Source organism: Natator depressus, chromosome 20 (genome assembly GCF_965152275.1).
Source record: "Natator depressus isolate rNatDep1 chromosome 20, rNatDep2.hap1, whole genome shotgun sequence".
NCBI lineage: Eukaryota > Metazoa > Chordata > Testudines > Cheloniidae > Natator > Natator depressus.
The window spans coordinates 11,922,492-11,947,247 of record NC_134253.1 but is presented as its reverse complement, the minus strand read 5'-3'; positions in this window follow the sequence as shown (position 1 = coordinate 11,947,247).

Below are 24,756 nucleotides of genomic sequence, written 5' to 3'. Positions count from 1 at the left end.
CTATGCCAGTGGGCCCCCCCCCCCGCCCCATCCTGAAACTGGATCAAAAGCTCCCCAGCAGCTAGAGGTGAGAACAGCCTGGGAGGTCTCTGAGTCCCTCGGAAAGGGCAGGAGATGCCGCAGGGAAAGGGCTTTCCAGTAAACGGATAAGAGGAGACAGCAGGCCCAGGCTGTCCCACAGTAACAGAGGCAATCCCCCCCCGACACCTTGCCATGTGCATTTGTATATGCACACGCACCACATGCATTCTACATACAGCGCTGCGTGGGCACATACAAGCGGTAGTGTCAAGGGGCACCCGTCGGTCCCCGTTAATGCCACACAGGCAGCCGTGGTATCCTCATCACATGAGGACACGCGTGCCAGCATGCCATGTACACCACCTTACAGACACATGCACACACGTTACACACACGGCTGTTCAAACCCACCAGGATATGCTGGCCCACTGCACAGTCACTCAAGGACACACGTGTACGTGTGCAGGCCCCCAAGCGTGTGCACACACTGGCACACATGCCCACGCCAGCAGGCCGTGCATGACTCAACCTAGCCGTGCCCCTGCACCCGTGTAAATACGCAGGCCCACAAACACATACACACCCCGGCATGAAAGAACATGCAAGCACACACGTGTGCTCAGACACGCACACCCCTCCAGCCCACAGGCAGCTCCGTGCCCAACACGCACCCAGTGCCACACCCAGACACATTCACCCCGACCTCAGACATGCCCACACCCAGGCTGACCCACACATGCATGGGCCTCGACATGCACTCGCAGAGCCAAACAACACGCCAGCTCTGGAGGTGCCCCTGGCTTTTCTGCCTTGCAGGGAGCGGTGAGAGAGACTCCTTCCTTTGCACTCGATTAGCTCGTTCGCCCCCTCCCCGTCCTTCACCTGCTGGGACGTCTAGGAACGATGAGGTGAAATTGAGCAAGGCTGAATCTCAGAAGGGAGCTATTGGGCTGTGAAACCGAGCCCCACGCCCCAGGGCAGGGGAGGGGGGTGGGAATGGCAGAAACCACATTGCCCGAGTCATGAACACAAGGGGAAGAGGAGCACGGGGCAGGAGCTGAACGAGGCCGAGGAGCCTTCCCCGAGACCACAGCACGAAACCAAACTAAACCCCAGAATAACGAGCAAGACGAATTGAACAGCTCGGGAAAAATCCCCCCTGGGCAAAGATCAGGCCTGACGGTGTAAAGGGCACCGCGGGATGGCAGGCCCTGGAGATGGGGAAGGCGGCATGGCTTGAGTGGAGGGGAAGGAGCATGAGCCACTGCTGACAGCAAGGGACTGGGCATCGGGACACAAGCGTTTTCACTGCGTGCCCCTGAGCAAGAAACATCCCAAGCGTCTCTCTGCAGAACAAGGCCAATAATGCTCTTGTGATGAATGCACAAGTCTGGGAGGGTGGAAAGCTGGGCTCTATTCCTGGCTCTGCCACCCACCAGCTGGCTGACCTTGGGCAAGTCACTGCCCCTCTTTGTGCCTCAGTTTCCCCTCCCTCCCTCTGTCCATTATTCCTATACATTCTGCAGGGCAGGTACTGTCCCTTGCTCTGTCCATTTACTGCCCCTGCTGCTCCAGGGTCCAGGTGGGCCAGGTGTAACTGTCACACGAATAAAGTCCCGGCCCGTCTCTGTGCCTCAGTTTCCCCCATGTAACATCAGCTCTTCTCAGCTGGGCCTATCTCTTGCCATATGTTTGTGCAGCCCCAGCTACCAGGGCTGAAACCATTTCCAGTGCTTGGAGATCCTCAGCTGGCACGGGACAGAGAAAGGCGAAAGGCAGATTTTTGCTGTGAGCGGGCTAAAGGCTTGGACGTAACTACACTGACCCCTCTGCTCAGTTCTCCTGAGCTGGTGGTCCCACTTAAGGCTGCAGTTCCAAGGTGAGCCAGCTGGAGGCATCCTATCAGCACACTCTGAACTGCGCTCCCTACAGATAAGGAGAGAGAAGGTCTCCGTCACCCCCAGCTCTCCATTCCCAGGGCTTGGCCTCATGCATACAGCCATAGGTAGAGAACCTGGCCCCAACAGCATCAGCCTCTAACACTTGAGCCATAGGGGTGACAGCCACAGTGGCTCTGGCATCCTGGCCCCCAGCCCTCCCCTTGGAAAGGGTCTTCGGGGAGGGGGAGCCACAGGTTGGGACCCTGCAGCAGGGAGGGTCAGTGACAGCTGGGGTCTCCCCACGGTCCTAGGAACATCCAGCTCTGCCTCCTCCCCCCTGCACTAGGCTGCGATGCTCGTTCACTCCCTGGTCCCCCCTCTCATCTCCCACCCCCACAACCTGGCATCATCACATTCAGAAATCGGACAGGTGGCCTCACTGCTCAGGAATCTTCTCTCTTTAAACCTGAAGTGGGTGGGGAGGTAAGATTTAGCCATTCTCCACACGGGAGGCCCAGCCACCTGGGACTGGACAGTGGGAGCGGGGGGGGGGGGGGGCAGCGCGGGGCTGCAGATTAGGATTAAGGGGGGGGCACCAATAGAGCTGGGGCACGGTGGGGAGCCCAGGGCTGAGACAGCAGGAGGCTGCAGATCAGAATCGCTCAAAATTGCCCTGTTCTGTTCATTCCCTCTGAAGCATCTGGCACTGGCCACTGTCAGAGACAGATACTGGGCTACATGGGCCATTGGTGCAAACCAGTATGTCCGCTCTTACGTTCTAGGATTGAGGGGCATCAGCAGAACTGGGGATCGGGGGGAGCCCAGGGCAGGGGTAGCAGGGGGCTGTGGGTCAGGATCGAGGGGCACCGGCAGAGCTGGGGGGGAGCTCAGGGCTCTTACAGCACATCAGGCCAGATGTTCATTGAAAACGATGCTGCTCCTGCCCTCAGCTCCCAGCCGGGCAGCCTCATCTCCCTGTCCCCAGCGCTGTACATGTCACTGCGGCTCCCGGTGATGAAGTGCTCCAGGAAAACACACTGAATTAAGCCTGTCGTAAATAGACAAAAAATTAACTCCGGCCCCCTCCCGCGCTTCCTTTGATGATGTCGCCTGTGGAATTGGCAGGCGCTCACACATGGCGCAGCCAACCAAGGGCCTTCACTTGAACAATGAATTACAGCCAGCCAGAGGCAGCGAGCAATTACGGTAGAGCAGGGACAGCAGGGCCCCCTGCAGGAATTACGGTAGTAGCCTGAGGATTGCTGGGCCTCCTGCAGGAATGACAGTAGTTTGGGGATTTCTGGGCCTCCTGCAGAGGCTGCATGGCTCCAGCAGGGGGCAGCGTGGTCTCTGGTTTGCCAAGGGCTCAGCCACAGGGGCACCCGGCTCCTCCCCTGCTCTTGCTTACAGCAGGCTCTGCCCCAGAACCCCTGGGGGGAGGTGGTGCAGCCCCAGGCCCTCTAGCACCCCTTGTGGTGGAGAAGAGATAGCCCAGGGCTGTGATGAACAGAAAGGGGGGGAGGGGGGGCGTCATTATGGCGGACAGTCCCAGGCGGACCCTGGGATTCCCTCTGGCTTCCTCTGGCCTCCGCCACCTCCAGCTCACCACAAGGGGTCCCCCATAGGCCTGAGCTGGGGGGATGTTTCACTCTACAGCGCCCCCGGTGGTGGACTGAGGGGGAAGACATTCTGAGAGGCAGGCTCTGGGCCTCCTCCATCCCCTTTGTCTTGGCACTGAGAATGAGAGACCTCGATGGACCCTCGGTCTGTCTGTCTCTTGGTGCCCATCACCACAGTTTCAGGGCCAGAAGGTCTGGCAGGGACAGAGCAGCTGGGAGGGCTGGGGGGGCTGCCACCTCAAAAGACAAGAAATGGGGGTGATCCTGAGCCCTTAAAACCAGCCAGCTGGCAGCATGTACAGAGCCCCCCGAGCCGATCTCCTGGGACAGCTCCCTCGAAACAGGGATGATCCTGGGCAAACCGGCACCGGTGGCGACACTTAATGTTTGGGGGCACGGCTCAGGGGAGACATGCCAGGCATCAGCCCAGGCCTGAGGCAGAAAAATGCTTGGCAGTGGGTCTGAGTTGCCAGCAACCCAAGAAGACCCATCAGTGGGCCCGGCATTTAGAGCAGGCTGCTGCCCATCCCTGAGCCCCACCCAGCCACTCCTCTCATAGACCCATGGGGCCCATAACTCGCTCGACCCCTGTGCGAGCTGGTCTGGGAAGCCAGGCAACCTCCCCCATTGTCTGTTCAGCAGCTTTTATTATTATCAGGGCCCCACAGTGCTTTCTGCCCGGAACAGCTCACAGTCTATCTCACGGGGAAACTGAGGCACAAGGACTTCTCTAAGGGGAGTGGCAAAGCTAGGACTAGAACTGAGGTCTCTTGATTCCTAACCTGGGTCTGAGCCACTCGACCCCATTAGTAGGGGGGAGGCAAGGCCACAGCTCGGAACCCACCCACTGCAGTCGCACAGAGGCCAAGGACTTGACTGGACCAGGGAGCCTGCTCCCTAGAGACCTCCGCATCTGATCGGTGGATGGCCGGACAGACGGCTCCTTTCCCTGGGAGGTGAGGGCAGTCGGGGGAGCGTTTCCAGAAGCTCTTGCCAGGGCAGGGGCACTGGGCGTGTGCCCCATTTCCCCCCCAGCAGGCTTCAGAGATTGAGCTCAGGCTGCGCCGGGCACTGCCTGTAGATTTAGGAGCCAGATGATTGTGTGATTCAGAGGACAAAGCAGGGGGGTGGGAGGCAGCATCCTCCCCGAGGGGCCCCATTGTTCACACCGCGCAGCCCCTCCCCCGCCGGGGGATGCCAATCCCATATTGGGCCTGGCATTTTCCAGGGCAAAAAGGGAGGGTGAGTGGCCAGAGACTGAGCGAGAACAAGGGGAAGGACAGAGCCATGGATGGAAAGGGAGGTGGAAGGAATCAGGGAGGGATGAAAAAAAGGGAAGGGGGCCCAGAAAGTCCCTGCCAAACCTGCCCCACCAGAGCTGATCAGAATAGGCCACTGGAGAGTCAGCTCCCCTTTGCCCCCTAGTGGGGAGGTCTCTCCATTTCAAGGCCAGGTGTGGCGTCAGAGAGGGAAACTCACATCCAGCCCCTTTGAGACCCAGGGCTGGCAGGGCAGGTGTCCCCAAAGCCGCTGCCTGCAGGTGCTTCCCACCTGTCCTGAGCTTGGAGCTCTCTGCCCAGTGGACTTCCCACACCAGGGCATGGCTTTGCACTGCAGCTTCTGTAAATCCCTCTGTGGGCCTGGCCAGCTACCGGATCCCAAAGCCCTCTGGGAAATCTCTTGGCTCCTTAGAGGCACTGCTCGCCTGGGAAAGGAGGGACTATTTTTCCAGTAGCGCACCAGGGTCACCGCAAGCTGTGATGTGGCCCACGCCTCCACCATTCTGCTCTTAAAGAACAAAGAAAAGAGCCATGGGCTGCGAGAGAACTGATGCTTCTGGGTGATTGATTCCATCCCCACATGTGACGAGCATCCCCTGCGACTTTCAGCACTAATTAGCAGAAAGTCTTCCCTCTAGGGCAGAGTTAAGCCTGTGTACTTTCACCTCCAGAACCTTGGAAGAACTATGTGATCTAACCTAAGCAGCATGGAAACCAGGAGACAAAATACCCTTAACTCTGTCCCTCCCATCACCACTCACCTTCCAGCCAACATGGTGCAGCCCACCAGTCCCCATCAACGCTGGCCCTAAGAACTGACTGCTGCTTCTGTGCACCATCGCCCTCTGCCGAATGGAATCAGAAAGGCTTCCTTGTGTCCTAGGGCCTGTTCCGATCGCAGTAAGACTACTTTAGCCCAGATAGGAGGAGCCAGCGATTTAGGGTGAAGGAAGAGCTGAATTCTGTCCTGGTTGCTGGAGTCAAATCAGCTGACTCTGGGTCAGACAACTGATGGTTTGAATCCCTTCTTGGCCAGTTGCATGTGGTGGCTGAGTGCCTATGGTGATGGGCTATGTGCTTGAAACTCATGGGTTCAAACCTTGCTTTGTCTCCTACTCAAAGGCCCCTTCTTCTTAAAAAACGGGTACCTGATCCATTGGGTCAGGGTAGTCAGAGGCAGTTGGATTGCTCCCTGGTGTACTGTAAGTTATGAATCTGCCTCAGGTTGGGGGAGCTTTGACCACAAACGGCACAGCCAGGCCAGGAAATCCTAAACAGCCATGAATTTAGTACAGTAGCATATACCTCACTCACCCAGTGTGGGGTCTCAGGGGCAGGGCCCTGGCCCGAGTTGCAAGATGCCTGGGTTCTTTTCCTTTCTCTGTCACTGGGCGCTGGTGGGTGAATCACGGCCTCTTTCTTTGCCTCAGTTTCCCCATCTGCAAATTGGGGGTAATGACACTGAGCTCCTTCGTAATGTGCATTGAGATCTACTGATAATAAAAACTAGGGATTATTAGTTAAGGGGGCTGATTTTCAGACAGAGCCAGGCCCCTGCCCACTGGAAATCAGCCCCTTTAAGGTGTTTGAAGCTGAGCACCCAAACACGGGGGTAGCCAGGGGTCACTTTTTAAAATAAGTATCATGTGAGCATTAGCTGTTCCCCCCTCTGTGCTGGCTCTTTAGCCTCAGGCTGGTTGGAAAGGAGAGCTCCCAGCCTGAAAGAAAGGGAGGAAAACAACAGGTTCAGTCCCCGGCTAGGGGATAGGGGTGGGATCCTCAGCCAGGCTCAGCTCTGGGAAGCAGTGGTGCATTTATTCCCCCCCACACACACACTCATGCCGCTTGATTCTCCATTCCTCTGTCCTCTTCACTTCATTTCCACAGGAGGTCACGTCAGCAGATGGGAATTGGGTAGCGCTTTGCACCGGTGTCAATGCCTGCAGAGAATTGGGCTCAGATTCTGTATCCCAGATTGCTCAGTGACCACAATTCACCCAGCACTCTGCCCTCATAACCCCGGATCAGCTTTGTGGCAAGCGCCCTCCCCATCTGGGTATGACATGGGATTGAGGCAAACTGGGGATGTGGTGTGACGCCGGCATTGCTTGGGAGTTGTCTGTCTCTTTCAGCTCTCCCAAAATCCCTGGGATGGGATCTCAGCCGAATACGTCATGATGCATATGGGGCAGCAGCCAGACCCTGAGCTGCATATACCGGCCTAGCCAGTCCAGAGGTTGAGCTGACTGGCTGGGTTTACAGCGGTTTGCAAAAAGTCTGTCATAATCTGGGAGCAGCAGTGTGACTAGACAGTGCTTGAAGTACACACTTTGCGTGTGCACACATACACACAGACACACACACACACTTTAAGCATTGCCAGATGAGCATCTGTCCCCTTTTCCAGCTGGGCCAAAGTGAGGTTGGGAGAGGCTGATATCACGGGAGTGTTGCCCACTCCCCCTTTCGCAGGGCAGGGCTTGGCACCGAAGGGCGCAGCTGGGTTTCCAGAGCCACTTCTGACTGCACAGAGAGTTCAGGTAAGTCCCCCGAGAGCAGAGCATCGCCCCTCTGCAGCTAGCACCATGGGCAGTTAAGGGTCAGAGCTCCTGCTGGACCGGATGGCAGGAAGGAGGAGCTAGGAGTGGATGCAGGGCGGTGGGGAGTCAGTTTGATCGTCTCGGAGAAGAGGGCAGCGGTAAAAACCAAGTCAATTCTCCATGGCTCAGTTACCTGCTTCATTTCCTCCCTGCTCTTTCTGATCAATGCAGATCGTGGGGGGGGGGGGGGGGTGTTTAACATAGCAAGAGCGGGCGCGAGAGGCGACATGGGAGGACTGCAAAGTGCCCACGGCAGCAATGAATGGGAAAGACAGAGCCCCGGCCCCACATCCCCTCTCCCCCAAAAGGACCTACTCCTGTGGGGCGCCCTCTGCTCTGGCCACCAGATTGAACCTAAGTGGTGGGTTAGAGATTTGGCCCTAATAGCTCTTGTGTCGTTTAACCCCTGCACTGCTATCTGTGTGCCCTGGCCTTACCCCAATGGCTGAGCAACTCCCAGGCCCTCAAACACACACGCCGCTGGGAGGTAGGGAAGGGTAGATCATAAGCTATTTGTTGCAAGGACTATGCTTTCTTTCTGTGCCTGTCACAATGGGCTCCTGGTCCATGACTGGGACTCCTAGGCATTACCGTAATACACCTAATAAATAATGTACAGCACCTAGCACACTGAGGTCCCAGATTGTAACAGGAGCTCCTAGGTGCTACCGTAATACACCTAGTAATATACAGCACCTAGCATAACAGGGTCCTGGTCCGTGGCTGGGGCTCATAGGCACTACTGCCATACAAATAAATAATAATATTCCTGTTTTACAGATTGGGAAACTGAAGCACAGGGTACCCTAAGGTAAGAGTTTCAAAACCCCTTAAGTCTCATAGAAGCCTGAATCCTATGGAAAGTCAATGGATTGGAAGCACCTAATTCACTTAGGCACATGGGGGAGAAACTGACCTACGTGACTTGCCCAAGGTCACACAGGGAGCCTGCAGCAGAGCTGGGAGCTGAGCCCGGGTCTCCTCAGGCACGGCCCAATGCCCTGCCCACTAAGTCATGCTCCCTCCCCCAGCTGCTTAGCATTCCTCAGATTTGGCCCTCAGGTGTTGCCTCAAACCACCCCCCTCTGCTTGCTAAGCTTTGCAGAAGGAGCTAAAGCCCCTGGGTTCTGCTGTGCTAGGACTTGATCGTGCACCCCTGAATTCAGTGGGGTCAGGGCCATAGGGCCGATGAAACGCTCCGCCCCAGCACAGAGCCGCTCCAGTGTCATGAAAAAGCAATGTTGTGTAGCTTTTAGTGGGGGGGGGGGGAGCCAGGACACCTGGGTTCTCCTCCCAGCCCCACTGTGGAATCCCTCGTCTCGTTGAAACTGTAGGAAGGAAGCAAAACTTCAAACTGTGTTGGCGTTTAGCCAGAGCACCTGTGTTAATGCCCAGCTGTTGGGAGACCTTGCAGGGTCTCAGGAGAGGCCACTTCCAGCGGCCGGGCGTTCCTGAGACACTGTGCTTGAGCGCCCAGCGAAACCATCCCCTGGCTGAACTCATCATAACACTCCCTGCGGCACAGCGCCCCCTCGCCCTGTGCTGAGGCCAGCACTGATTGTGAGGGGAGAGCGCCCCCTATTGGGAGCCCCATAACACTCCCTGTGGCACAGCGCCCCCTAGCCCTGCGCTGGGACATTGGGGTCAGTACTGATTGTGAGGGGAGAGCGCCCCCTATTGAGAGCCCTACAACACTCCCTGCAGCACGGCGCCCCCTAGCCCTGAGCTGGGGCCTTGGGGCCAGCACTGACAGCGAGGGGAGAGCGCCCCCTATTGAGAGCCCTACAAAACTCCCTGCAGCACGGCGCCCCCTAGCCCTGCACTGGGGCCTTGGGGCCAGCACTGACAGCGAGGGGAGAGCACCCCCTACTGGACCCTCAGCCCGCACCCTGCACCACAGCAAATTGCGGGCTGGTGCCCTCTGCTGCCCACAGATGCCAGCCATGGGGCATCACCAACCAGAGAACCAGCCAGCTGGAAACCAGTTTAGTCCAAGAGAACAAAGGTGGCCAAAGGGAGGGGGAAAGACAAGCTGCTTTCTGATAGGCTAAGGCAGGGGTGGCCAACCGGTGACTCTGGAGCCCCATGCGGCTCTTCAGAGGTTAATATGCGGCTCGTTCCATAGGCACCGACTCCGGGGCTGGAGCTACAGGCGCCAACTTTCCAATGTGCTGGGGGGGGCTCACTGCTCAACCCCCGGCTCTGTCCCAGGCCCCAGCCCCCAGCCCCACTCCACTCCTTCCCCCAAGGCCCCCGCCCCTTCCCCGGATTCTGCCGCGCCCTTGTTCCTCCTCCTCCTCCCCCACCCCAGCCTCCTGCACATCACAAAACAGCTGATCGCGGCAGGCAGGAGATATGGGGATGAAGGGTTAGGTGCTGATCGGCAGGGCTGCTGGCGGGCAGGAGACACTGGGGGTTAAGGGAGAGCTGACGGGAGGCTGCTGATGTGTTACTGTGGCTTTTTGGCAATGCACATTGGTAAATTCTGGCTCCTTCTCAGGCTCAGGTTGGCCACCCTTGTCTAAAGCAGCGGCCCGGTCCCACCGAGGCGCCAGGTCCAATGCAGGGCTGCTACAGGATTCGGGTTAGAATGCAGCATCCCTGCACTGCCGCTATAATGCAGCGGGAGTCACTCAGCATCCCAGCTACTAAGCCACTGGGCCAAAACGCTACTCCCCCTCCCTGCCTCTTAAATAGCCCATGAATCGCCGGGAGCGGGTTGAACGGATCATGGAAAGCCCCATGTCTGGGCCCTGGACCCCCTTCACCTCAGCAGGCTGTACAGCTCTGCTCGTGAAACCGGACAACCTGCGTGTTCCAGCTCAGGGTGACGAACGGTCCTCGGGCTGAAACCCCGGGCGAAAGGTGGCAGCGTGGGCTGGTGGGCTGGGAGGCCTGAGTGTGGATCCTGGCTGACACTCAGCCGGCAGGGGCCCTTGAGCCAGACACCAGGGTCTAGTCCAATGGACTGAATTCGCTTAACAAAACGGTCTTTAATGTCAGTCGCTAAACAGGAGCCGAGCCTCTGAGAAAATCTAGCCCTTGCTCCCTGTCTGGGCCCCTCTCTCTCCTCCCGCTCTTTGGGGCAAGGCCAACCTCGCACTGTGAGTTTCTGCGGCCCCTGGCACTGATCTCGGTCACAGCCTCTACAAGCAGGTCGTCTTTTTGTTCTGCGTTTGCACTTTAAAGACTAACAGATTTATTTGGGCATAAGCTTTTGTGGGTAAAAAAACCACTTCTTCAGATGCACGGAGTGAAATTTACAGATACAGGCATAGATATACTGACACATGAGGAGATGGGAGTTACCTTACAAGTGGAAAACCAGAGTTGACAAGGCCAATTCAGTCAGGTTGGATGTGGTCCACTCCCAATAACTGATGAAGAGGTGTCAATCCCAAGAGAGGGAAAACATACAAAAGCCAGGAGGAGAATACTTCAGTCTCCCTGGACATTTAATAACAGATTTAAAAGTAGCCATCCTGCAACATAAAAAACTTTAAAATCAGACTTCAAAGAGAAACTGCAAAGCTACGATTCATTTGCAAATTTAACACCATTAATTTGGGCTTGAATAGGGACTGGGAGTGGCTGGCTCACTACAAAAGCCATTTCCCCTCTCTTGGTATTGACACCGCTCCAGGCCAATGGGGGCTGCGGCAAGGGTGGCCAGCATGTCTCTCGGCCCGCGCCGCTTCCCGCAGCCCCCAGTAGCCGGGCACAGCCAACCGCGGCCAGTGGGAGCTGCGATCGGCCAAACCTGTGGACGCAGCAGGTAAACAAACCGGCCTGGCCCGCCAGGGGCTTTCCCTGAACAAGCAGCGCCCCTAGTTTGGAAACCACTGTGCGAAATAATGCCCAGGGCCCAGCGAAGCGGGATCCTGCTACATGACTGGAACTCCCAGGTCCTACCCTAATACACCTAATAAATAACGTACAGCACCTAACATAACAGGGGCCTGGCCCATGATTGGGGCAATAAAAGGGAGCGGGGGGGAGGGACAATGACACCCGTCTTTATTCCTTTTAATCTCCCCACCACACCCCCCCTCAAATCAACCCCCCACGCGAAAGAAATTCGCCTCCCATCCCAGCTCAGAGAAACTCTGAACTACGGCTTCTTTGCAGATCCCCGTATTAATCCACAAGGTCAAAGACGTTCCAGTGTTATTAAAAACATAAATGTTGCACACCGGCGAGAGGGAGAAATAATAGACAGGAACAAGTGAGTGGGGGAGAGGGGGCGGAGGGGACAGTAATTGTGCCCCCCCCCCCGGTGTCAAGCTCCATCGAGTGTTGAATGCCATGATTTCAAGACATACACAGAACATTGCTTTTTAATTTAAGCCGTTAAGGTCAGTGGCAGCAAATGGGGCAGTGTTTTAAATTACAATATAAAAAAAGAGGGCGAGAGAGAGAATGAGAAAAAGAAAGACCCAGCCACGGGGAAAGGGAAAGGAACACGAGCAGGAGAGTCGGGGAACGAGAACAGGGGAGGTTGTCTTGGCTGCTTCTCAGCGCCTGGACTTTTCCGCCTCCCCCCGATGGAAGGGAAATGCTGGAAGGAGCTGCTGACGGCAGCAGAGGAAGGATGGTGTGACAGTTAGGGGGTTAGCCGTAGATTGGGGGGGCAGGAGGTTAGCCGTACACTGGGGGGGTTAGGGGGCAAGTCATAGATGGGGCGAGATAGGAGGTTAGCCGTAGATTGGGGGGGTTAGGGGGCAAGTCATAGATGGGGCAGGATAAGAAGTTATCCGTAGACTGGGGGAATGAGGATTAGCCATAGATTTGGGGGGTTAGGGGGTTAACCATAGACTGGGGGATTAGGGGGTTAGCCATAGATTGGGGGGTTAGGGGGTTAGCCATAGACTCAGGTTCAGGGGTGCTGAAACAATTTGTACAGTGGGGGTGCTATGAGCCATTGAACCAAACTGTAAACCACAGGCACGAACTTTTCCCGGCGCCAGTGGGTGCTCACCGCTGGCCCCGCCCCGACTCCACCCCTGCCCTGCCCCCTTCCACCCCTGTCCCACCCCCATTCCAACCCCTTCCCCAAAGTCCCCGCCCAACAACGCCCCCTCCCTGCCCATATTAGACTCCTTCCCCAAATCCCCACCCCAGCCCCGCCTCTTCCTGGAGCCCACCACGTTCCCCCTCCTCCCCCCTCCCTCCCAGTGCTTGCCGCCGTGAAACACCTGTTTTGTGGCGGCAAGCGCTGGAAGCTAGGGGGAGAAGCGAGGACGCGGCGCGCTCAGGGGAGGAGGCAGAGGCGGAGCAGCGGTGAGCTGGGATCGGGGGGCAGGGCGGGAAGCTGCCGGTGGGTGCAGAGCACCCACCACATTTTTCCCCGTGGGTGCTCCAGCCCCGGAGCACCCACGGTGTCGGCGCCTCTGCTGTAAACCCTGTATGTGATGGAAACCACATCAAGCCAGGGGGTGCAGCAGCCCACCCAGTGCCCCTAGTTCCAACACCTAAACTCAGGTTCAGCTCCTGGCTTTGAAAAATGTACTTAGCCCAAGGTCACACAGACACTACCTGGCAAACAAACCCCACCGCAGTGAGTCCCAGAGCCCGGGTCGTCAGACTTGCAGGGCTCGGGCTGCAGCTACGTGTAGCCATGTGAACGTTCCCACTCGGGTTGAGAAGCCCAGCAAGGAGGTTGGAGCTCAGAGCCTGAATGGGAACATCCACACGGCTATTTGTAGCAGGAGCCCCGCAAGCATAAGTCGATGCATCCCAGTGCTGAGGGCATGGCTCCACTTAAAACACTACAGTGTAGACACCTCCTGCGCCGACGGGAGGGGTTCTCCCATTCGCCACCTCCCTGACCTCGTCCATCAACCTAGCTCTGGCGACACAGGGACTTCGGTGAACTCAACTATGCCGCTCAGGGGGGCAGATTTTTCACACACACACACACACACCCCCGAGCAATGCAGTTATGCTGACCTAATTTTCTAGCATAGGCCAGGCCAGAGAGGCTATGATCCTAGCCAGGCCAGTGGGGAGAGAAATTTGGGGCCCCTGTACATCATGTTCTCTGGAGCCCCACCTCCCCCCCTTTCACCCCAATAACAGACATTTGGGGGGGGGCTTAAAATTTTCCTCCCTTTCCCCAGCCCTGATCCCATCTAAAACCCTCGATACATACTCTGGGGGCTAATCTGGAGTTCCACGGCGGCTACCCGCCCAGCTTTAGGGCACTAGCTCACTCAGACCTCGCGTGGGTAAAAGGACCTGGTCCAGCTCCAGTGTAGATGCACCCTATGTCTCTCGGTGCATCAATTCCCCAGGCTAAGAAAATATCATGGTCCTGTGTGGTGCCCAGACACTGCATTAACGGTGGCTATGCAGGTATTTGAGAGAGCTGAAGACTGGAGCATTATTATGAAATTTATCATACAGTTGTAGCCAGAGATGGCAGCCAAGATCAGGACCCCACCGGGCACTGCACAGACACAGTGAGAGACAGTCCCTGCCCCAAAGAGCAGACAAGATATAGAGGGGGTACAGCAGTGGTTCTCAAACTTTTGTATTGGTGACCCCTTTCACATAGCAAGCCTCCGAGTGTGACTCCCCTTTATAAATTAAAAACACATTTTTATATATTTAACACCATTATAAATGCTGGAGGCAAAGAGGGGTTTGGGGTGGAGGCTGACAGCTCATGACCCCCCCCCCATGTAATAACCTCACAACCCCTTGAGGGGTCCCGACCCCCAGTTTGAGAATCCCTGGGGTACAGAGAGATGAAGTGACTTGCCCACGGTCACACAGAAAGCTTGAAATGGAGCAGGGACTGGAATCCAAATCTCTCCTGTCCCCGACGCCTGCCCCATCCTTCTTTTTGAAGGGGCCAGCACTTTCTGAAAATCAGGTCCCTTTAAAGTTTAAGGGATCTCGGATTGGGCCCCACAATCACCAGTCACTTTAGAAAATCATAGCCAGGCAAACTTGCAAGCCTCTAAAACTAGACACATTTGGGATTCGCTATGAATTTGAGCTTAAAAGCCACCAGATTCTAATTCATTCTGAGCCAGATTCTGCTCTCTTCCACCAGCACTCAGATGAGACGGGGGGGACGGCAGTAGAAAACGCGACCATCTGTGTCAATCTGGAGTCACTCCACTGAAGTCAGTGGACTCCAGTTTGGCACTGTTGTAACTGGGAGCAAGATCTGTGTACAGGGGACTATTACAGAGCTGCTGTCAGCTTAACAGTCATAGGGGGAGAATAACCTTACCTGGCCAGAACCTAAGCGATGGTTAAAGAAATGATTAGAGAAATAAGTACTTTATAAACACAGATGGATAAAGAGAGAGAGGGAGAGATCTGTGCTACTTGGACATTTTATGATGATTCATGTGGAAAGAATCTTTAAAAGCTTTTCCCAGCCTGTGCTGTTTTCTTTGGCCAGGACCAGGACTCATCAGTTTCAATTTTCTTCCTAGTCAATTTCACAGCCAGGCTGGGATGCTCTCCCCAGAAGCTGCAGTGTCTGGCTCTCAAATTCTATTTATTTGTTGGTTGTTTCCACGGAGATTTTTCTTTTTAATCATCACTGTTCTGATCGGTCTCCACCTTTGGAAAAGCTGATTTTAAAAAAAACCACCAACAAATGCGCGTGGTGGTCCTGGTTTAAGATGCCAGCACCACTGTGATTCCCCGGATCAGGTGCATAGGAAGCTGGCCAGGGAAGTCAGCACTCCTGGGTCTTATTTCCTGCTCTGACACCGATTTGCTGTATGACCTTGGGCAAGTCACTCGGGCCAAAATGTTCACAGATGAGTGCCTCCAGCTCGGAGGTGCCCAACAGGAGACTCCAAATCCCTGCCCCTTTGAAAATGGGGCTGTTACCGACTCAGTCGCACCCTCTGAGACACAAGGACAATGTTCTTGCCTCAGCCCTTCATAAAGTGCTTTGAGATCTAAGGCAGAACAGGGCTAGAGGGGAGCTAAGTGTAGCAAGGAGTAAGCCGCGAGGTGCTGATTAAGCTTGTAGCAGGGTGGTCACCCGCTCCTGCCCTGAAGGGCTTGAAGAGAGGGCTTGGGAGAGGGCTGAGGGTGCGAGAGGGCTGCTCCTAGGAAAAGCAGCTAGCCTCGGCTGACTGGGGAAACAGCCACCACTGTGGCCATGTCCCAGTCAGGGCCCAGCTGGCCTTTATAAGAGGGCAGTGGGCCAGGAGGACACAGTTTCTCTTTAGATGTTGAGATGGCGGGGCCTGACTGCTGGGAGCTGAGCAGGCTACCTAAAGTGGAGCAGGGCTGGGGAAAGGCCTGGGGAGCTCTGGCCTGAGAAACCCCCAGGCTGCAGGCCTTGATGAAGGCCTAGGAAAAGGGTACTGGGGTTGCAGAAGGCAGCCCAAGGGTAGGCAGAAGCAGCAGGTCCAGACCCTCCTTGCCAATGATGAGGGGCAATTATACTGCAGTCTGCCCCAGGGAGCGGGTGCTAGAGGATTACTGGCAGTAGCCAAAGACTGAGGTGAGGTGGGGATAGAGGGTGGGGGTTCCCTGAGGGGTGGGGAGACCTAGATCTGTGGGGGTACTGCCAGGGGGCAGCACCCTGGCATGAAAGGGGTGCCAGGGTCTGGGAGGGACAGGGAGGCCAGCGGCAAGTGGGCCACCAGCCTGTGGAGGGCGCTCAGGAGGCTGGAAACACTAATTCCCTGGATGACCAGCAGGAGGTGCCGCAGGGGTAAGTCCTGCCCTGCCACAAAGCTGAACTCCATCACATCCCCCCTTCTTGGTTTAGCTTGCAGCATGGGGCTGGCCATGCACCTTCTCCCCCTCGGAAAGGGGAGCGAGATTATAGCAAGTGGCACTGCGCAACTGTGAGAGGCTGGTGCCGTTAGGAGACCTGGCTTCTCCTCCCTGCTCTGTTACTGACTGAGCTTGGGCAGGTAACGTCTCTGCTCTAGGCCTAGGGGCAGCTGGTATAACAGAGCAGCTGCAGGACCCTGGGTTTTGAGGGGAAGTTTTTGATTTATTATGCCCCATGCAGGTTCCAGGAGGGGGCTGGGGAGGAGGTATGTGCTATTCAGCGTCGTGGGTTCATCAGTAATCTCCCTGGACTCCAGAGAGATTACTGATGAACCCAGGAAGCTGAGTAACAAATGCAGCCGCCTCAGCTGCCCCAGAACCTGCATGGGGCATATCAAACGCTTCTTCCCAGGAGAGTCTGAGAGACACTTTTCTCCGGCGGTCTAGGAGGGGAGGCGTGGTGCAGCTGCAGCTGGCCCAGGGTTCCTCTAGCCAAAGGGGGGCACTCGGGACTCCTCCGGGTGTGTGTGTGGGGGGGTCTCAGGGCTCCTGCCACGGAGGGGGGCAGCACGGGTAGAAGGGCTGGGGCTAGCCTAGCCTGCTGCCCATGTCTATGCCTCAATTTCCCTCTTAGCCTGGGCTATGTACAAAGTAGCACCAATTCAGCCCAAGGCATGCCACTGTACCAGTGCCACTTGGCATGTGAACCTCTTTAGCTCAGTTCAGACATGGCTTAGACTGGTCTAGCTTCCACCTGTACATTACCCAACATCCACACCCACAAAGCTGCACCAGCTTAGCCATCTCTTTTACCTTCTTATGTGGTGCCTCCCCATCTTTAGTGTATTTATCCTCCCAGCCCTGCCTCACAGGGGGTTATCAGCCCATTGCACAGATGGAGCACTGAGGCACAGAGAAACGAAGCAATTTGCTCAATCGGTAGCAGAGCAGGGATCTAAAGCCAGGTCCCTGGCTAGCGCCCTAACCACTGGGCCATCCTAAGTATCCTCTCTCCCTTTAGTTAAACCAGTGCAGCATCTGTGTGTAGCCAGAGGACAGCTCCAACCAGGGAATCATCCCAGAGGAACGGCTGTAAGCCCAGAGTCCCACAGCTCCCAAAGAAGTGGAGTTTCCACCCTGCTCCCTCCCACATGGGCTCAGAGTAGGGATTCTCATCCCTCCCCAGGAGAAAGAGCAACACCCCCCGCAAGTAACCTCCTCCCCCCAATAACCTGTGTAAGGGGCATACGGCAGGCAGGACTGGGCCCAGCCTGATGCCAGCAGCACCAGGCCACCCCAGCAGAGCCCAGGGAGGGGCTTCTGGGCCACCCCAGCCAGTGCCCATTTTGGGAGATTCTCCCCTTCTTTCCTCCCATCCCCACCCGGGTCCGCAAGGGGAGGGACAGGGTGAGAGCAACAGCCAGAGCCAGACAGGAAGGACTGGGCAAGATTCATCCCTCCACAGCTCTGCTGATGCCCCTCAGTGCTGACCCCCAGCCTCCTGCTACTCCAGTCCTGGCCTCCCAACCCCCCCAGAGCTCTGCAGTGCCCCTTGATCCCGACCTGCAACCCTCCCTGCTCTCCGAGCCCTGGGCTCCCTGAATCGCCTGCTACACTGCACCAGGCCGAGCCGTTTGGGGTTGCAGCCAGGTCTTACCAAAAGATAACCAGCCTCAACAGAAAGACCCCAAAGCCTGGTCCACGCCCAGAGTGGATTTAAACCACGGTTGTGGTTTGAATCCGGTTTCATCCGACTAGTGCCAAACCTGTTACCTGGGGACACTGACCCGGGTGTCAGCCTGGTTCATATCAGCTTAGCTCCTGCTGGTAAATTTCCAGGCGGCAGCTAACCCAACACCACCAGCTTTAAACCTATAGGAGGTTCACGCGGTTTAGATTCATGGATCTGGAGACCAACAGGGAGCATCCATTCGGGCCTCACGTCAGTGTCAAAACCGGGGTTCAGTGAACTGGTTTTCAAAGCAATTTTCATTCAATGGAACATCTGGCCCAAGTGATGGAGAATCCAGCACCTCCCTCCTCCATGGGTGCAGCCCTCCCATCTGCATCTCCTTTCCATTGGGAACCTGCAGCTCCCAGCCCCTGGGATCCTGCCCTGCCTTTGTCTGATGGTTATAAAGCCCCTGAAGCAGCCGATTTCTCTGCTCACGCCAGGACTTACAGACCACACGCCGCCCAGCGGCCCCTAGGAGAGACTCTCCTCTCTGCCTAATAAGCTCTAGCAAGGGCTTTGGGTGCTGGAGAAACACAGGCAGCATCTCGGCTAACAGCCCCAGGGAGGTGCCTGGTGGCAGGAGGCTATGCCAATGGTTTAGTGGTTTTTCAAGTGACTTCTGGCCTGAGGCGCTGTACTCCCAGCCGTGGGCCACCAGGTGGCAGTAGGTAGTGCCGTTTTTGCCTTTCCAGCTTCTGCTATCAATGCATAGTACAGGCACCAATCCACAGGTCTGGGGGCAGGATCTGGGGGTGGGGGGACCAGGAATTGCTACTGCCCCTACGGCCCAGGCAGGACACGGGGAGGGAGGCACGGCACCGGCGCTACTCCCGTCCCTTGGGACGAAGCTAGGAGCTGCCGGGCTGTTGGGGGGCAGCGGGGCACTGGCCCTTTGGGGCTCTGCCCTGCGGGATGCTGAGCTCTGTGCGCTCCTGTCCTTGCAGGGCGACAGGGCCCAGGATGGGGGAGGAAGAGGAGCCTGATTGGGGTGGGGGGCTGAGTGCATGGGCCAGGTGGATCTGTCAATGATGGAGCATAGGGGCCCCAGGGTTGGGAGCGGCTCATGGAATTGGGGGCAGAGCCAGGGGCTGCACTGAACTGAGGGGGGTGGATCTAGGAGACAGCTGTGAAACTGGGAGGGGAGGGGAGACTTTACCCGCAAACTATCAGTGCAGTGAATGGCACCAGCCCAGCCTGGGGAAATCATTAGCTCCCCTTTGTAAGGTGCCCTGAGATCCCCAATGGATGGGCTGAGCACTGATCCCTCAGGCAAGAAGCAGCTCCAGAGGGGCCCTTCCCCCAGGCCAGGAGAAGGCAGAGCCCGGCATGGAGAGAGCTTGTGTCTGACTGGGCCAATTTCAGGCTGGAGCCAAGGGTTTGTTCAAATGAGCCAGCCCAGCAGATCAGGGTTCTGGTTCTGACCCGGATCTCGCCCACCCCGAGAATTTAGAGAACATGGTTTCAAGTCCATCAGCTGACACACTGAGGGTCCAGAGCCCGGGAGAGCGCCAGTAGTCCTGCAGCCTGCCCAGGGATGGCTTAGTAATCGGGCTCTTGGGCTAGGACACCCTCCCCTCCTTGGCATTATGGGTTTGAATCCCAGCTCTGTTTTTCCTGATCCCAGACAGCTTGGTGCATGTGGTGTCCGAGATCTCAGTGCCCTCCTCATTCGCCATCCCTGACTCCCCGCACTGCCCCAGAGGTGGCTGCACTTCAGCTCTCGACTTCAGCATGCCAAGGGCTCTTGGGCCGTAGAAGTTGTTCAAGCCCCACGGCAGACCCTGGGCGGAGCTGACATCACTCATGGAGAGCGCGTGGCTGGCAGGCAGGGTTAGGGGGAGGCCATGGCTGGCTGATAAGCCGGGTTGGAGCAATGATATATGGCCCCGCTGATAAGAAGCGCTGTCCTTAATTGGCCTCGATTGCCTGTATCATCGCTTCACAAGATGAGTGTTGCCGTGTTTTTACACGGCATTGTAACACGCTGTCTGCTCCAGGCCAGGCTCCCTTAAATCAACTCAGAAATGCCTGCACGGGCTAGCGGCTGTCACACTTAAAGCCAGCAGGGCTGGGGGTGCCAGGGGATAAGACATCACACCCACTGCTACCCCCGCCTCCCCAGCACTGATAGGAGTGGGACCCTCTCTGGAGCCTCCAAAGGCCCCTTCCTCAGAGAGGGGAAGTAAGATCCTAGAGTACATTCACGGCAGGGCTTGGAATAGAACTCAGCAGGTCTGATTCACGGCCCCCTGTTCTAGCTACGCGCCCATTCAGTGCCAGGAATAGAACCCAGGAGTCCTGATTCCAGTCCCCTGGTCTAAGTACACTCCTGTCAGTGCCAAGAATAGAACCCAGGAGTTCTGGTGTATATCCCATTCTAGCCATGCTCCTGTCAGCACCGGGAGTCCTAATCCCAACCCCCCGTTCTCACCATGCTCCCTATCAGCGCTAGGAATAGAACCCCGGAGTCCTGGCTCCCAATCCCCGTTCTCGCCACATTTCCTGTCAGCACTAGGAATAGAACCCAGGAGTCCTGGCTCCCAATCCCCCGTTCTCACCATGCTCCCTATCAGCGCTAGGAATAGAACCCAGGAGTCCTGGCTCCCAATCCCCCGTTCTCACCATGCTCCCTATCAGCGCTAGGAATAGAACCCAGGAATCCTGGCTCCCAATCCCCCGTTCTCACCATGTTCCCTGTTAGCACTAGGAATAGAACCCAGGAGTCGTGGCCCCCAATCCCCTGTTCTCACCACTCTCCCTACTAGTGCCTCTAAGGTCAGGCATCACAGTTACACAGGTGCTAAAATAATAAGGAGTCCTTGTGGGACTTCAGAGATGAACAAATTTATTTGGGCATAAGCTTTCGTGGGTTAGAACCCACGTCCTCAGATGTGTGGAGTGGAAATACAGGAGCAGGTATAAATACATGAAAGGATGGGGGTTGCTTTACCAAGTGCGAGGTCAGTCTAATGAGAGGCTTCAGAGGAGCAGCCGTGTTAGTCTGTATTCGCAAAAAGAAAAGGAGGACTTGTGGCACCTTAGAGACTAACAAATTTATTTGAGCATAAGCTTTTGTGAGCTACAGCTCACTTCATCAGATGCAGTGAGCTGTAGCTCACAAAAGCTTATGCTCAAATAAATTTGTTAGTCTCTAAGGTGCCACAAGTCCTCCTTTTCTTTTTCGTCTAATGAGAGAAATCAATTAACAGCAGGATCCCAAGGGAGGAGAAATAACTTCTGAAACGGTAAGAGAGGGGCCCATTACAGACAGTTGACAAGAAGGTATGAGTAACAGTAGGGGGAAATTTGTATTGGGGAAATTAAGTTTAGATTTTGTAATGACAGGTGCTAAAAACACCCACCCCAAAGTTTAAATCATCAGTCAAAGTTCACTGCATGAAGCAGACTTTGCTTACTCTGGCCACGATCCAGCCAGCGGCCCACTTTACCATAAACTGTCCCAGTGGGGGATGAGTCCAGGAGTTTCTATTGTGACAGACCACCAGGGCCTCATTACAGCTTCCCCCCTCCTCCCCGGATGCCTCTAACTGTCCAACCCTGCTGCTTCTCTTGCAGGTCACCTGTCCAAGAGGTGGGTTTCGGGCAGCTGTGGTGCCAGGCTACAAACTACTGACCCCTCCTGGCAAAAGGGCAGGACTGTAGGTGCAAGAGTCAAGTACGTCCTACATGAGCCAGCAGCATGGCCAGCATCCCGTGTTCCAAATTGTGAGACTGGGGTAAAAGATCAGGAGACTGGCATAGGAATCGCGAGACTGGCTTTAACATGGGGAGATGGGTGTAAAAACGATGCAACTGGCATGAAAAGATTGGCCTGGAAGTCGTGAGATCATTGTAAAATTGTGAGGTTTGAAAATATCGTGGGGTTTTCTTGGCTCCCCGGTTTCTGAGCCTTTCGGGGTCCCATTACTCCCATTTTCTGCCCTTTCGTGATTTCAATGACAGCTGAGGTTCGCCTGTCACTCTGTGACTCCAGAAGCTGGTGCCTGATGGAACAAAGTCACATCGAATCTCATGACACACTTGGGATCCCTGGGACGCTGCTGCCGAGGAAAGAGGGGCAGGCAGCCCTGGGATCACGGCTCCTTTGTGCTTTTCTTTACCAGTCACCTACACAGTGCTTTGCAAAATCCGGGAGGAGGATCTCACCATCCGCAAGACATGAGACTCCCCTCTCCCTGGGCTCAACCTGCTGGGGGTGGGGGTTGGGAGGGCAAGAGGCATTGGGGGTGGGGGCTACGGTCCCTGTTCAGCCCCACCTCTTGTCTGGATTGAGGACCGGGTCCTCCCAGTCTAATGGTCTCTTGCAGGGGGCTAAATCTGAGCCGTCTGCCTGGTCCATGCTGGGGGGAGGGATGACCCCTCCTCCCCAGAAGCAACATGCAGTAGCCCAGGTGCAGCAGAGATGCCTGGCTCATCTGCTTAATTAGCAGCTAATTGACTGTGGGGGGGGGTGCGGGGGAGGCGCACCGGGCATCGCTCTTCCTGAAAAGCAGCTTGGGGAGCCAGCAGCTCGCCCTGTTTGGATCAGGGCCGGGGGGAAGATCTGATCCCCCCCAGTCCCTAGGGAGATGGTGGGCAACGGCTGGAAAGGGGGGGTCTCAGGAGAGCACTGGGCCCTGTGTGCTGCGTAGCTGACTCAGTGACCCACAGCCATGGAGTCGGCGGAGGGGGGGTGAGAGACGGTGCCCAATAAGCCGACCTGAAGATGGGCCCCAGCCCCGGATCTGGACCCAAACTGCCCCATCCTTGAGGGCTTCCGGCTCTGGCCTGTTTGAGGGAGGGGCCCTGAGCTGCTGTCTGCACTACGGGGAGGCGCCGGGTGGGCAGCGCTGGAGGCTGGCGCCTTCTCTCCATCCACAGAACAGGGCCGGTGCCGGCAGTGCCAAAGTGCTCTCCCCCTGCGATGCCAGGGGGACCCCCCACACCCAAGGGACATGAGGGGGGCTCAGGTTCCGTGTCTCAGCCCGTCCTTGGCAGCTGCCCATGTGGTGCCTTTTGGGAGGTGGAAACATGGGCACTAGGTGCTGGGCTGAGACCCCCTGACTCATTACACACAATGGTGGAAGGGGTGGTTAAATGCAAAGGCTGCCAATCCCTGAGGGTCACGTGGCTCCCAGTCCCCGCCCAGGGCACATGGCGAAGTCGGCCATCCAGTCCGCAGCTCCACCGGCCAGGATCTAGGGCACCCCCTGCGGAGACACCAGGCAGCACCTGGTCATAGCTGGGGAGAACCCCAGGGTCTGTCAGCATCCAGCAGCCTCAGTTACGAACCCCCTTTCTGCCCATCAAGGCCCAACCCCAGCCATCCTCTGCCACGAGGAGGGCTGCGGGACGTGGGCACTGTCACCCACCCCTGACCCCCCCCCATGAGGGGTGCTGTCTGGGGCGCCCTGGGCCACGCTTGTGCACACCTCCCAGAACGTTGCAAGGCCATGCTGGAAGATGGGAGAGACCACAGCAGCCCCAGTCCTGTCTCCTGCAGCTAGATGGCTCCTCCCCATGCTGCCCTCGGCCCAGCAGGGCTCTGCCTGGAGCCGGGAGCCACCAGCCTTTGCTGGCACAGACATGCTCATCACCCAGCGCCTCCTCGAATTAACCCTCCCTTGGTGCTGCTAGGCTGGCCCACCCCTGCTGTCTATCACAGCCCCTCTCTGAGCTGAACCAAACCCACCCCCCGGCTGAGCCACCAGGGGGAGGTGTTGACTCACATGGGCGGTGCTTGTTTTGTGGGTGGAGCTTAGAGAGCACCTCCCCTTTTCCCCTTCCCTACCCCAAATTCAACCGGTGAGCGCTGTTGTCCTTCCCCTCCAGATCAAGGGGGCAGAGCTGTGTTCCTGCAGGTGCCATACTGCCCCAGAGCCGCAGGATGGGCGATCAGAGAACCCTGCTCCATCCACATGGCCTGTGGGCACCATGCCAACCTCACATGGCGTTGCCCTCCCGGACAGACCTGGTCTTGACTTCCAAACGTCCGCCTTGCCCTTGCCCTGCCGACCCGCCCCCCTCCCACCAAGACACTCCAACCCACAGCCACCCCCGTCCTTTTGGATCCCAGCCTGGGGTGGGTGGGGGAGGACCGAGATCTATCCACCCCCACGCATAGAATCATAGAATATCAGGGTTGGAAGGGACCTCAGGAGGTCATCTAGTCCAACCCCCTGCTCAAAGCAGGGCCAATCCCCAATATTTGCCCCAGATCCCTAAATGGCCCCCTCAAGGATTGAACTCACAACCCTGGGTTTAGCAGGCCAATGCTCCAACCACTGAGCTATCCCTCCCCCCGAGAAACCCTCCCGAGGCTGGGAACGGGGTCAGGGAACGATCCGATTGCCAAACACTGCACATACACACACACACACACCCCCCTCCCTGAGCCAAACCCTATGTCAGTTTCACCCCTGGAAACGGGGAAGGAAAGCGATGGGGGCGGGCGGCTTTTTGCTGAAACTTTGCTTTGCGAGTTCGGTCCCCGCTCGCCTCCTCCCCTTCCCCCGCGCCTGCCGGCGCTGCCTTATTTCGGCCCATAATGCGGCGCTAGCTTTTCAGGTCATGTTTTTAGTAATAACCTTTAATGCGGCTGGCCGGGGTCCAAATGGTTGCTATGGAGCGATGTGTATAACTGATCAGATGGACTATGAAGTGTTAAGGCTCCTCTGGGGTCCAATCCCACATAAAGCTATCATTAATTTCTCTGAATTACACCAATTCCGGGACATTCTTTATGGACAGATAGTGAGTGAGACAGTTATATGACAGGACTTGCTGTGCTAAGCAGATGTGCCTGGTTCTCTGCTATTCTATGCATACTAAATGGCTGCTCCGGAGAGTCCCCCGTCACCG